This window comes from Mauremys mutica, chromosome 2 (genome assembly GCF_020497125.1).
Source record: "Mauremys mutica isolate MM-2020 ecotype Southern chromosome 2, ASM2049712v1, whole genome shotgun sequence".
In the NCBI taxonomy this organism is placed as follows: domain Eukaryota; kingdom Metazoa; phylum Chordata; order Testudines; family Geoemydidae; genus Mauremys; species Mauremys mutica.
In genome coordinates this window covers 265,105,478-265,119,867 of record NC_059073.1, presented here as the reverse complement: position 1 = coordinate 265,119,867, position 14,390 = coordinate 265,105,478, and the positions used below count along the sequence as shown (strand labels likewise).

Here is a 14,390-nt window from a genome sequence, read left to right as displayed (position 1 = left end):
ACTAAGAAGAGTGGAGAGTCCAAACTGTTTAGCCCTGCCTTAGAAGCCACTGAGCCCAATCCTGCCATTATCGACCAGCCTGGATAATCCTACTGATGTCAGTCAGGGCAGGAATTGTCAGTGTCCCTTGTTTAGGTGGGATTCTGACTGCTCAAGGGCCAGTGGTTGAGGAATTTGGGTGATTCCATTGCAGGGTGTGTGGCAGAAGTCAGTGACTCTGCTCCCTGTGTTGGACACCCCAGCCCCTATGGAGCCCCCTTGGCACCAAGCATGGGGTGGGGGGAAGGGTTAGGGTTGGAGAAAGAAGATAGGCTTTAATATTTACATTGCATGAGAGACCCCTCAGCCTGAGCATAACCTTTACTGTTGGAAAAGGCAGTGGTTGTCACTTATAGGGGGAGTCTGTGTGGTGATTTGCTGATTAGCGTGATACACATGCCGTACCGAATGGTCTGTGTAGCCCTTCCCTTTCCCTGGCAAAGTGAGGATGTTCTCTGTGGCCCTGGGGATAATTCTTGGTAGGGTGAAGGGCAGGGCCGGCTCTAGGCACCAGCAAACCAAGCACATGCTTAGGGCGGCACATTTTCAAGGTCAGCATTCCGGCAATTTTTTTTTTTTTTTTGCTTCAGGCAGCAAAAGCCTAGAGCCAGCCCTGGCAGCAGCAGCGCGTCGTGTGCAGGGGGTGCCCTGGGGCCGCTGCGGTTCATGCCGCGAGGGAGCAGCACCCGCACGTTGTGGCTGGGCTGGGCAGGCGCCGAGCAGGGAACACTCGGGATGGGGGCCACCCCGAGGGGCACACAGAGCCGCCTGCAGGTGCCGCAGGGCAGACCCCCCCCAGCGCCGCAGCTGAGCGAAGTGGCCCGAGCTGCCCAGGGACTGTGGCAGAGTGGCCAGACGCAGCAGCAGCAGGGCTATAGAGGGCGGGGTGCTGCCGTGTGGGACCCGTGTCCTGCTCTCCAGGGCTTCGCTCCTTCTGGAGCTGCCTTGCCCTGGCTCCTCAGCCCCCTGCCGAGGTGGTCCCCCAGCTGTGCCCTCCCAGCTGTGCCCTCCCGGGTCCCAGCCAGTCCTGAAGGCGGGAGCCCTCGCTGGAGGGACCCTGGGCTGAGGCGCAGCCCAGGCACCACACTGCTTACCCCGACCCTGCCAGTGCTGGACCGGCTGGAGGCAAGAGGGGAACGGGCAGAGTCAGCACTGGTGGGGGAGAGCCCAGCGCTGGGGTAGCAGGGTGTGGGGGCGGGGAGAGAGCCCAGGGCTGGTGTGGCAGGGGGTGCAGGTGGGGGAGGGTACTGGTGGGGGGGAGAGAGCCCAGGGCTGGGGCGACAGAGCCCAGGGCTGGGGCGACAGGGGGTGCAGGTGGGGGATGGCACTGGTGTGTGTGGGGGGCAGCCAAAAATGTTTTTGCTTGGGGTGGCAAAAAACCTAGAGCCGGCCCTGGTGAAGGGCAATCCCTGCCTCCCTCACAAAAAACTTGAATAAAGGGCTTTGGAGAGAAGTCACACCACAGACTGCATGCCAAGCATAGAGCACCGCAGCACCTCATGTGGACATGAGCATTGCAGGCCCATAGCTCACACCCCAGCTCAGTATGTGGCCCCCCTTGCTTGCCGCCAGAGAGGCAACACAGAGCAATGGCCAGGGCCCTGGACTAGGATGTAGGAAACCAAGATTCAAATCCCTGTGCTGCCAATGGTCTGCTGTGGGAGCTTGGGTGAGTAACTTCATGTCTGCCTGTGGCCATTTTCTCTCCCACTTTTCAGTTGTTTACTTAGATAGTAAGCTCTTTAGAGCAGAGAGTGTCTGTCATGATGGCTTTGCACAGCCCTTAGCATGATGGGATCCCAGTCTTGGTTAGGGCCCGTAATATAAATAAAAAATATAATAATAAAAAGCTGGGGAGTGACCACCCCCAGAACAGTGAATTGCTGTATTTCTTCTGCTTTGAGGGCTCTTCCGTGCCTTCACTCAGTTCCACCCTTTGTGATAGCAGGGCACTTGCTTTGCATATGTACATTGCTAATAAAAATATGAATGTTATTAATGAAGGACATCTAGGACTCTCATATTCAACCTCTCACCCTTTATAGTGTGTACCTGAAGGGAAAGAGAGGTTGTGTGAATGGAGGGATGCTGCACCAGAAAGAACACTGAATGTACTGGTTTGTATACTACTTGAACTTTTTAATGTGACCTGGCAGCAAACCAGTGCAAATGACGTGTTATTTTTCCATGCCTTTGTCCCAAAGTGTGTATTTCATGGGCTTAAAAGAATAGTCTATTAAATGTGATAAATGAGGCCATTTGTCACCAGCCTTTTAGCTTTTCTATTAAAGTATGATACGAGATAATGAGGAGGGCTTGAAGAAATCCTTTGTGGTGTTGGAAACCAGGGGCACATGATATATGGAGTGGATTTTATGCCTCTTCCATCATGTGAATGAGATCTGACAATATTCTCTTCATACCTCGAGAGTCTTTGACAGAGAAATCAGAGACAAGAAAAAAATCACTAATGGACCAAAAATCAGTGACAGGTTTGGGGGTGGGGGGAGCAATAAAGATAAGAAGGAATTCACTTAGTGTGGAGCAAACCTGTCTCTGCTTGGTTTCTTTAACCTCTTATTTTAGAATTTGGTTAATAGCACATTTGTCTCCACAGTGGTATCCCTAATTAGCCAGATTTTCTCAATAACAAAATCGGTAAAAAGCCACAAGAGATTTAGTCTTACCCCACTGAAAGGAATTATGGACTAGATTTGGCCCTTATGGTGGGGGCTGGAGGGAGTGGTGCTGCAGGACCTGGATTATACAATCCCCATGTGGGGAGATCCTTTTAGGCTCCTTTGTGCCACCAGAGCAGGCCAAAGTGGGCCAGACTGGAAAAGGGAATTCACCCTTCAGAATTATACATTTTGGGCCACATGTGTTGTTCATCTCTACAGTTACATGCAGTTGCACTGATTCGATGAGCAAATTGGGTGGTTCCACATGCAAATAGCTATTCAGGCAACTGATTTTTACAGTAGGAATATAACCCAGGACACTTGTAGTAATAGGTAATGCCTAGGTTCATTTGGATTAATTGAGCATGGAATCTGAATGTGACCCTTATTTTCTATGCACGTCCCCTGACTGGCACTTTAATCTGTACAGTAATTGCACTTTTACTGCATATACCTCTATACATTAGGAAATGTTCTACTGTGATGTGAGAGACAGATGCATGCCCATAGAAATGCTAACTGAATGTAAAGAAAATTTCATAGGCTTTATTACCATACATTAGGCACTTCAAAAATAGCACTTGTATTTTAATTCCACCTACATTCTAAATGCTGTTTTTCTCCTGCTCTCACCTTTGCGCTTTCCTCCATGCTATCATTAAAGTGCAGCACTTCCTCCCTTTCCTTCTGCCTAAAAATCAACATACATATACAGAGCAAGATAGAGATATAGATGGCTGTAGCCACGAACAAATAATCAGAGACCAGAGTCTCTGGAAGTTTGAATCTATGTTGTATGTATCAAATATGGTCTGTGTTTGAATTAGATTGTCCCATGAATCTTCCGCAGGCTCTGGGTGAGATCCACAAAGGAACTTAGGCATTGCAATGCTGAGCATCATGGTGTCCAGGCTGCAGGAAGGCACCTTGCACTGCTTAGCACTCTGAGTGGGAACCAGCTGTTTGCAGGCAGGTGGCTTAGGTGCCTATGCAATTACTTGCAGGAATGAGGGATGCATCTGTCTCGCTCCACACAAACATTTAGCCTAGTGGTTAGCACACATGCCAATATGTAGGAGACCCAGGTTCAATTCCCCTCTCCCTGTCAGAGGAAGGCACAGGGGTTTCCCTCCCCTCAGGAGACCAGTCTAACCCCTGAGCTATGGGATATTCTGATGTGGGGCTCCCTCAATCCCTCCTGTTGAAGCTCTTGCACTCTAGATAAGTAATGAAGAGTGGTTGGGAGAGGGGGAATGGACCCAGGGTCTCCCGCCTCCCAGGTGAGTGTCTGTGACCCCCAAAACCTCTTTATGTCAACTGCCAGAGGGCAGAAGGGGTGCACAGAATCCTTGTGTCAAGTATGTGCACAATAATTCACCACAGGGAGGCCTATAAGGTCCCTCTTGAGAGCCAGTAGCCCACTGGGCATTGTAATCATTGTGAAATACAGATAATATTTAAGAACTTATGGATCTATACTGGAAATTATGTTCTTAAAGCCTTGAAGTTAAAGGCAGGTCACCAAGAGGTGACATGCCTGTTCAGCATGGGGCAGTAAATGCTTATCTCTCTGTCTGGTCATTGTCTATTTGCATACTGAGCCACCAGCTGATCAAGAATGCAAAACTGACAAGATTGTGAAATCTACAGGAAGAAACACCCAACAGGAGGGTGTCTGTTTATGACTAAAGATCAAAGGACTGTTTTGATATATTTGAGGTTGCAAAGAGACACACAGTATCCTTCACCAAAGGGACAAATGGCAGCGTGTTTTGTCTGATGTAAAAAGGATCACAGCAAGGCCTGGCTGAAAACCCTGGAAGGACTTTGGGGTGAGCTTTGCTCTATAAGACACAAAAGTATCTAAGTAAATAAATCTAGCTTCTAGAATGTGTGTTATGACTTTATTTGATATGTACCCCTTTGGCTCTAACACTTCCACTTACTATCGTTTGAATCTCTTTGTTAAATAAACTTTTGCTTGGTTTCACTATAAACCCGCAGGCACTGACTCTGTGGATGCTCAGCATTCACCTGCCACAGCTGATCTCCGGCCCGCTCATCAGCTGATGGTGGGGTGCTGCTGCCCAACAGCTGATGGGGGCCATGCTGCCATCAAACAGCTGTTTGGCAGTTCGGGAAGGGGTTTGGGAAGGGTGGAGAGCGGCGAGTGGGCAGGGGCCTTGGAGAGAGGACAGAGTGGGGGCGGGAAGAGCTGGGGAAAGGGCAGGGCCTTTGGGGCAGGCTGGAATGAGGGCAGGAAGGGGCAAAGTGAAGGTGAGGCTTTGGGGGGAAGGGGTGGAGTGGGGTTGGGGCCTCAGGATGAAGCAGGGGTGGAGCCCCCCCCCCCAGGGAAAAGGAAAAGTTGGCGACGGCATCTGTGTATAAACGTATCTAAATGCTGTGTGTTAAACAGAGCAGTGAGTGGAGGCAAAACTGGTAAGGTGGGGTGTACTGGTAAGCTGGGAGCAGTGACTGACTACTGTGAGTGTTCAGTGGAGCAGGGGCAGGACCCTCCAGGCAGATGTTCACAGGGCTCAGGGTACCTATCCCTAACCCACAGAAGGACAGTGGAGCCTGTGCAGGACGAGAGGAAAGGGTCTGTGTTGCTTGTGACCAGCGGAGTTAGGGAGCTGACCCCTGGCAGCCATAGACAGGCTTCCTCACTCTAAGGGCAGATGGTAGCAAGGTGCCTCACAACCCTGAAGCATCAGAGTGCCCTAACCACTGGACTAGAGTCACTCTCAGTCTTGCCAGCCCAATGACTAAGTATTTATCCACAGTGGAACTGTCACTGGGCCAGAGGGAGTGAGCACGGGCACCCACCTGGGAAGTAGAAGACTCTGGGTCCGTTCCTGATGCTCCAACTATTCTTTCATTATTTATCCAGAGTGCAACAGCTTCAATAGGAGAGACTGAGGGAGCCCCACATCAGAAAATCCCATAGCTGTGATTGAAGACCTCTCCTGAGGGGTAGGAAACCCCTGTTCAAGCCCTTTCGCCCACACTAGCAGAGGTGAGATTTGAACCTGGGTCTCTAATCACTAGGCTAAAAGTTATAAGTTGGGCACTGGCAGCACCATCACCACCACCTCCTCAATTCTGAATGGGAGTCGATCCAGTAGGCGTGCTCGGAGGCTGACTAGCAGATTGGGTCCCGCCTGTGACTTAGGCGGGTGAATGCCTATCTTTCCCTGGTCCATCACTCACTCTGGGGCTTAGATAGGTGTCCAGACAGCTAGCGAGGCAGGATTGTGCATACCCAAAGGTAGGAGCACAGATGCCTAAGGAGTTTTTACTCTGAAAAATGTAGGTGCCGTGTGAGTTTAGGGTCCTATAGGTTGGGTGGGAGTTTTGTGGATCGCAGTGGAGCCGAAACTGGGACTTACGTGTCTACACCCTGCATTTAGGCACCTAAGTCTGGGGTCTAGGTGCCTCAGTGACTTTGTGAATCCCACCCTCTGTCTTCTGTACGTGAACAGCACCATGCACATGGTTGGCACTCGATAAATAAGCACACCTTTCCCCTGTTATAACGCCACCCGATACAACACAAATTCGGATACAACGTGGTAAAGCAGTGCTCCGGAGGGCGGAGGTGTGCTCTGGTGGATCAAAGCAAGTTCGATATAACACGGTTTCACCTATAACAGTAAGATTTTTTGGCTCCCGAGGACAGCATTATATAGGGGTAGAGGTGTAGATGTCCAGAGATATTAAAAATCAACTTCCAAAAGACCAGTGTCTACCAAGAGGTTTCAGAGGAAGCCCAGCAAAAATGAAGATGTAAAATCCTATTAAAGGAATTCCACAAAACTAATTCCCAATCGAGGGTACCAATTGAGTGAATGTTGCTATAAACTGCATCTCTACTAAGGACCCAGTTCAGCCAATCACTTAAGCACCTGCTTAACTTTAAGTCAATGAGATTTAAAACCATGCTTAAAGTTAAACATGAGCTTAAGAGCTTTGTTGAGTTAGGGCCTAAGAGCTGAGTACTATGGGTCTGATCTTGCAAACACTTCCTAGCAAGCTTAAGACATAGGCTTTGTCTACACTGCACTTTTGTTGTTAAAACTTTTGTCGCTCAGGGGTGTGGAACCCTCCCACCCCAAATGACAGAAGTTTTAATGACAAAAAACGCCGGTGTGGACAGCGCTTCGTCATCAGGAGACGGTCTCCCGGCTATGAAGCTACTGCCCCTCACTGGGGTTGTTTTATTTTGTTGCTGGAAGAGCTCTCTCCCGACGACAAACACCGGCTACACTGCACACCTTGCAACGGCATGTCTGCAGCAGCCCTGCAGTGTAGACATAGCCTTAGTAATGGGAATAGTTCCCCAGAAGACAATGGGACTAATCATTTAGAAAGTTCTATGCCTGGTTGTAGTTTTCAGATCAGGCCTTAAATTAACATTTTGGGGCTCAGTGCTGCATTATTAAAGTCAATGAAAGTTTTGCCATTGATTTCAATTGGAGCAGACTCAACCCCTATCTGCAGGCTGCCCAGACTACATCTCACTGAAAGAGTGGAATAGCATTGCTCATACATGAAGTCTTGGTGGTCTTCCCATTTCCCCTCCTCCTCCTCACTCACTCAGTTCCAAAACAAATTGCTGTTGGAAAGGCTCAGACGGTTTTACTTAAGCATTCCTGCTTGTAATATGATCCCCTTTGTATAGGGAAGTGAACTGGTATAATGCATTGAATCCTGAAAGAAATAAAAATCAAATAGTCATAGGAAATATCAAGAAATATTTCATAAAATACATCCTAAACCACACAGTAGATTGAAGGCTGCAGATGCACAGCTTAGATCAGCCTTTTTAACTGGTGCATTTTCAAAAGCACAATGGCCTATCACTAAAACTTGCAGTCAATGGAGTTCATAACAAATCCATCCTTCCATCATGGACATGTGGGAGGCAAAGGCAGTGGAACGGGTGCCCAGTTATGCAGAGGACCTGCAGCTATACAGATCCCAAACCCGCTATCATACTATACTTCTGTGGTATCTGAGCCCATGCTGGAGTCCAAACACTGAGGCTGTAATAGCGACTCATGAAGGGATTCTGTCCATCCCTAATGCTGCAGAGTCCCCCCAACACAATTGATTCAGGATAAGAGGATTAGGAGGATTTGACTCACAGCAATATACTATTTGGAACTGAAGGAAAGTGGCTCTGTTGTGAACACCTTTAATTGGCTTGTTCATCTTATTAGTTCTAAAAGGGTTAGGAATTAAAAAAAACCCACCATGAGCCAATACTGCCCCAAGTTACACCAGGGGCAATTCCATTAACTTTAGTGAGGTTGCACAGGGTATAAGTCAGGGCAACTTATCCGTTCAGAGCTGGTCAGCAATATGCTTTGCTAGAATAGTTGTAGCTTGTTACGGAGGTCAGGAGCTGTTCAAAATATTTACTTATCTGACTGACAAAACGATATTAAATAACTTACACAGTTAAAGTAACCATGGTTCGGTATAAACAACGTATAGTGCCAAGACTGATGCTAGACGCTATCTGGAGACTAGCAAAACTGATATATACATATATTGGGTTTGTGTTTGTATAATTTAGTCTCAGTTTGACTGGAATGACTACATTGTATTTTTAGTTAATAAGTAACAATAATTAATAGTTAGCCCTTATCCAGCTTTTCATGTTCATAGTGCTCTACAGACACTATAGAATTAATCACTACAGCTCCTTAGGCAACTATTCTTATCCAGGTTTTACAGATGGGGAAAATGAAGCTGAGAGGTGGAGGCCTCATTTTCAAAAATGGTTTCTAATCTCAATTTTTTGGGATTTCTAATTTTAAACACCTTGGCCAGAATTTTCAAACATAGATGCCTAAGATTAAGCACCTAAATACGAGTGGCCTGATTCTCTGAAGTGCTGAGCACTTACAGCTCCCCTTGTAGTCAGTTCTACCCCTTGGTTGAACCACTGGGATGCACTATGGGAGTCACATGACCACAGTGATTTCCAGCCAGCTCTCTTTAACATGCTCTTGGTCTGGAAACTGTTATAAAAACAACTGAAAGGCAAAGACTTAAACTAGAAAAGATAGAAAAGTTCCAAGCTTAGTTTGTGTTAATAAGGGACTGTTCAGATAATGTAGCACAAAATAGCAATTTAAAGAAATAACTGAAGCCCTTCTCCCTGGATATATTCTTCTGGACAGATTTAAACTTACAAGTCCACTACTACATGACGCAAGTGAAGACAGAGCGGAAAATTAAAGGAAGAGCCTAAAGAATCAACATTGACACTAATGCAGGATGGTTGGTTGAACATGAGGAATGGCTATATAATGGCTACAACTTCCCAAACAGGGAAAAATGTGTTTCTGCTTAATGGATTGAGGTAATGAAGTATTGATTCTACATCTGAAATTAAACTGTGGAACATTGCATCCGTTTTGCTGCAGATGCCATCCAGAAATTCAGAGAACAGTATGACAAAAGTTATTTTGCAGTTGCTCCATCAATGAAAATAGAATGAAAAGGATGAGAACTACTGTGGTCTAGATATTCAGCACAATATATTAACCTTATGGAAAAAAATTGTAATATATAATGCAGTGTTACAGTGCATTGTGCAAATTCAAAAATGCTTCTGCAGACATCATCAGCCTCAGGGTTGATTGAATGAAAAGGATGACTGACACCTCGCCTTTCCCCAATAACACTCCATGGAGCTCTCGGGAGGATGCATCTCTTCAGTTAGTTCAAAACTATCATAAGTATGTTGGGATTTGCACTCAGTACAAGAAGGGTTTTGATTCAAACAGCGCATTTTATACACAAGGGACTCTACAGAAAAACACTAGGTTTACAGAAGCAATTGAAGGTTTCAGAGGGACTTGACAGATTGCAGTCTGATGACACTATTGTAGTTTCTGTGGAAATCTGGCTTGATGTAATTAACAAGAAAGAACTCAAAACCACGCAAGGACAAGATCAAAAAAAGATTCAGAGATGCAACAGACTCTTTCCATTGCTTTGCCATAATGACTAAACCCAAATGGCCTAGAACAGGAAGAAGAGGCTGAATTATAGGTGATGGATCATAATCCTGAGTCTCTTCCTTCTCTTCTACCATTTAAAACTGAAGAGTCAGTTTTCTACCCCAAATCTATGTTTGCAGAGGTTTTGTCACTGCTTGTTTGCATCAAAATGGTGGATGATTGAGGAAGTAAAATCAAGGAAGGCAGGACAGAAATTCACAAAAGCCAACATGCTAGGCAGGGAGCTGCCTAAGCTAATCAGTGGCAGATGCCAACCAGAGGGGTGTTTGCTAAGCCCTGCCTTTCTTACGGAGATCTAAGGATCTCCCTGCAGCCTCTCGGCTAGCAATTCACAACCTGGGACCCTCTTTGGAGTTAAGAGCCTGTGCCATTTTTGCAAAACCACAGGTGCCTAGGAAGTTTTTTGCTGAAACAATTTAGGCACCAAGCGAGCTTAGGTGCCTACAAGTTTCAGTGGGAGTTTTGTGAATCACAGTGGAGCCTAAAACTGGGACTTAGGGTACGTCTACACTACAGGACTATTCCGAATTTGCATAAACCGGTTTTGTAAAACAGATTTTATAAAATCGAGTGCGCGCGGCCACACTAAACACATTAATTCGGTGGTGTGCGTCCGCGGTCCGAGGCTAGCGTCGGATTCTGGAGCGTTGCACTGTGGGTAGCTATTCCCTAGCTATCCCATAGTTCCCGCAGCCTCCCCCGCCCCTTGGAACTTCCGGGTTGAGATCCCAGTGCCTGATGGGGCAAAAATCATTGTCGCGGGTGGTTCTGGGTAAATGTCGTTAGTCACTCCTTCCTCTGGGAAAGCAACGGCAGACAAGCATTTCGCGCCTTTTTCCCCTGGATTGCCCTGGCAGATGCCATAGCATGGCAATCATGGAGCTTGTTTTGCCTTTTGTTGTGACTCTCACCGTATGTGTACTAGATGCCGCTCACAGAGGCGATTCAGCAGCGCTACACAGAAGCATGCTTTTGCTTTTGCATGACAGCAGAGATGGTTACCAGTCATACTGCACCATCCAAACCCTTCCATAAATTGGAACTGGTGAGGATGATTATGGCTACCAGTCCTTTTGTACCATTTGCTGCTGTCATAAGTGCCCCTGGCTGCTCTTAGCCAGGGGCGCAAAAGCCAAAATTGGGAATGACTCCCTGAGTCAATCCCTCCTTTTTGGTATCTAAAAATAGAATCAGTCCTGCCTAGAATATAGGCAAGTGTACTAGATAACCACTGTATCAGAGAACCAGAGAGCACAGCTGCTCTGTGTCAGATCCTGCAGAAACTATGATCTGTATGCTATTCACAGGGGGTGCTCCTGTAACAACCCCACCTGTTGATTCCGTTCTTCCCTCAGCCTTTCTGGGCTACCGTAGCATTGTCCCCCCACTTGTGTGATGAAGTAATAAAGAATGCAGGAATAAAAAGACATGGTGACTTGTTAGTGAGAAATGAGTGGAAGGCAGCCTCCAGCTGCTATGATAGTCCAGACAGGACATTAAGCAGTGTGTAGGAGAGAAGCCCAGCATCCCTCTGCTAGTCCAGGGGCAACTGAATCTGTTCTTTACACATGAAGGGTGGGGGCTGATGGAGCTCAGCCCCTGTTGCTATGATGACGATGGTTACCAGCCATACTGCACCATCCACCAGAAAAAATTAGGGCCAGGAGCCCTTGATCGACCTGACGGATGCTAGTCAGCATGGTTACTGCCCCATGTGCCAATAGGCTGATGACGAGGACGGTTACCAGTCCTTTTGTACCATCAGCCACCCATGGCAAGGGGGGAGTGAGGATGTTGGTGTTGACGGCTGCAGCATCGTGTCTATCTGCAGCATTCAGTAAAGATAGGGTGACATGTAAAAGAGTCACAGGATTGTTTTCCCTTTCGCTTCTGGGGGTGGGTGGGGGGGGTGAGTAGATTGCCAAGCTATGCCCTGACCCACCGCGGACACTGTGTTTGACCCTAGAAGCATTTGGAGCTCAGCCAAGAATGCAAATACTTTTCGGAGGCTGCAGGAACTGTGGGATAGCTTCAGTCCTCCAGTCCATGAGCGTCCATTTGATTCTTTGGCTTTCCGTTACGCTTGTCACGCTGCAGTGCGCTGAGTCCCTGCTATGGCGTCTGTCTGGAGATTTTTTAAAAAGGATTCTGAATTTCATCTTCTGTAACGGAGCGCTGATAGAACGGATTTGCCTGCCCTTACAGCGATCACATCCGCATGGTCCGTGCTGGAGCTCTTTTTTTATTTTGATTTCGGACTGCATCGTCACCCGTGCTGATCGGAGCTCCACGCTGGGCAAACAGGAAATATTCAAAAGTTCGCGGGGCTTTTCCTGTCTACCTGAGCACTGCATCCGAGTTCAGATTGCGGTCCAGAGCGGTCACTGCTGCACTGTGGGATAGCTCCCGGAGGCCAATACCGTCGATCAGCATCCACACTAACCCTAATCCGATATGTTAATACCGATACTAGCGTTAATCCTCTCGTTAGGGAGGAGTACAGAAACCGGTTTAAAGAGCCATTAAAATCGATATATGGTGCCTCCTAGTGTGGACGGTTGTGGCGTTAAATCGGTTTTACGCTCCTAAAACCGGTTTAAACGCCTAGTGTAGACCAGGCTTTAGAAACCTAATACCAGACCTAGGCTCCTCAATCAGGCTTTAGGCACCTAAATACTTTTGTGAATCTAGGCCTTTTTAGGCAAGGAACAGAGCACACAGAGCTTGTGTTGACTTCAATGAGAGCTGAGAGTATTGAGCATTTTTTAAATCAGGCCATTTATTGAGGTGCCTCACGTAGTCATCTGACCCTGTGGAAAAAACACTAGATGATCCCTCTCGGAGAATTATTACTTAATCAAATTTGGTTTAAAAATTCAGTTAAACAAATTTAAGTTAAAACAAATATTTGATATAGATGTTTGTATTTTCACTCAAGCTTGTAAGAGTTACTGCTTATTAATGACAAGAGAAAAAGAACCCATGCTGTTAGCATTGCATGTCTTCAGAAATAATTGACCGTGGACCAAAACAATTCCTCTTCCTGGAAGTCATTAGAACATTAAATTTCTGGGACAGCAATAATACCAATAGAAAACTTGCAAAAAAAAAAAATCAACTCAGAGATTGTGTGACACTCGGCACTGTGATTGTGGCAGCCCCTTGGCATGATCTGCGTATCAATAAGATCTCAGACCTTTTACAAAATGAGATCCACTAAAATAACATGGGTAAAATATGACTGGCTTAGTCGACAATATTTTGTCTTGATTCATATATAAAGGAAAGGTGCATTATGTGAGTTAAAAGTAGACTGTTTCAACACGTGAAAAGTGTGTGTGTGTGTGTGTGTGTGTGTGTGTGTGTGTGTGAGAGAGAGAGAAAGATCTTCAGCATGGAATAAAGAACAGGAAGGAGGCTATTTGTGTTTCTTCAAGACGCAGTATTGACAACAGTATTTCTATCTTAAATGTCTACTTTGCACTGAAGTATATATGAGTGATTGCAGCAAAGTTTAGTACACAGTAAATAAAGCCCTTTCTATGCTGACATACACCCTTTTCAACCTTGTCTAAATTGGTAACATTGCCCTGGGTGTCCGTAAACAGAGCATTTAGCCACTCGTGTGAAATGCTGTCACAGATGATAGCTAACTTACAATGGATACTGCAGAAGTCCCTACTCAGAACTAGACACTCTGAGTGTGCATGGGGCGGGTATGGGGCAAAAGGAGGCATGTCAAGTTATGCTCCATCGTGTGTTGTGGCAGCTCTTTGACAATGGCTTGGTGATTGCCCCCGATGCTAGAAGGACTGGACGTTCTAGATACATTTTCATTTTTAAAAAACCTTTGTGATCTGTGTGGGGCACAGGGATGGAAACCACAAGAGTTACGTTTGTTAGGCTCCTAGGGCTCCCTTTTGGGCACTGCGCTGAGTTGTGCAGCGTAGCTCAGCACAGTGCAAAGTTTAACATCAGACTACATCAGAGGTTTAACAAAAGGAGTCACTTTCTTCCCTGCAGGTAGAAAATGCCAAGAGCATAAACAGCCAAGCTTCAGTACCTGCAAAATAAGAGAAAGAGGGACAGAGAGAGAGAGAGAGAGAATGGGAACACACTGTCAAGGCGCCACACTATTAAGTAAAAGGGAATATCATTTCTGTATCCAGAGGCTTTGACTAGGCACCAAAACTCCAGTGCATTTGATGTGATTAGAGCCCTGCATATATTCTATTTGATTACTTATATTTTCCCTATGTAAGTCTCTGGCAATTTATACATTTAATTTAAAAAATGGGCCCAAACTTTAGGGGAGTTCAGAATCAAAACCTGCATCTGGATCTGAATTTCCCGGAGGGGCCTTATTTCTGTCAAGTGGTGAAACACCCTCTCTCCCCTCACACCACCTAGATTCAGCACCCGATCTGACTTTGAAGTCATCCCTCGGATGAGGGAGGCATTAAATAAGTATAAAGAACTATCCCCTAAGTTTTGTGGCTCTGGGTCACTTCTCTTATTTTTACTGATTTAGGTATTCTCAAACAAGAGGTAGTACATCAACCCCTGGTCTTCACACATGCTTCTGTGCAACTACATTTGCATTGCACTGATACCATCATGACATACCAGGTAA

The 14,390-nt window shown here is 46.4% G+C and overlaps 1 protein-coding gene across 4 annotated transcripts in view; it reads right to left on the bottom strand.

Annotated features, from left to right (window-relative positions):
- JCAD (junctional cadherin 5 associated) overlaps positions 1-14,390 on the bottom strand; it is a 90,422-nt gene that overhangs the window by 65,184 nt on the left and 10,848 nt on the right. The window lies entirely within an intron of this gene.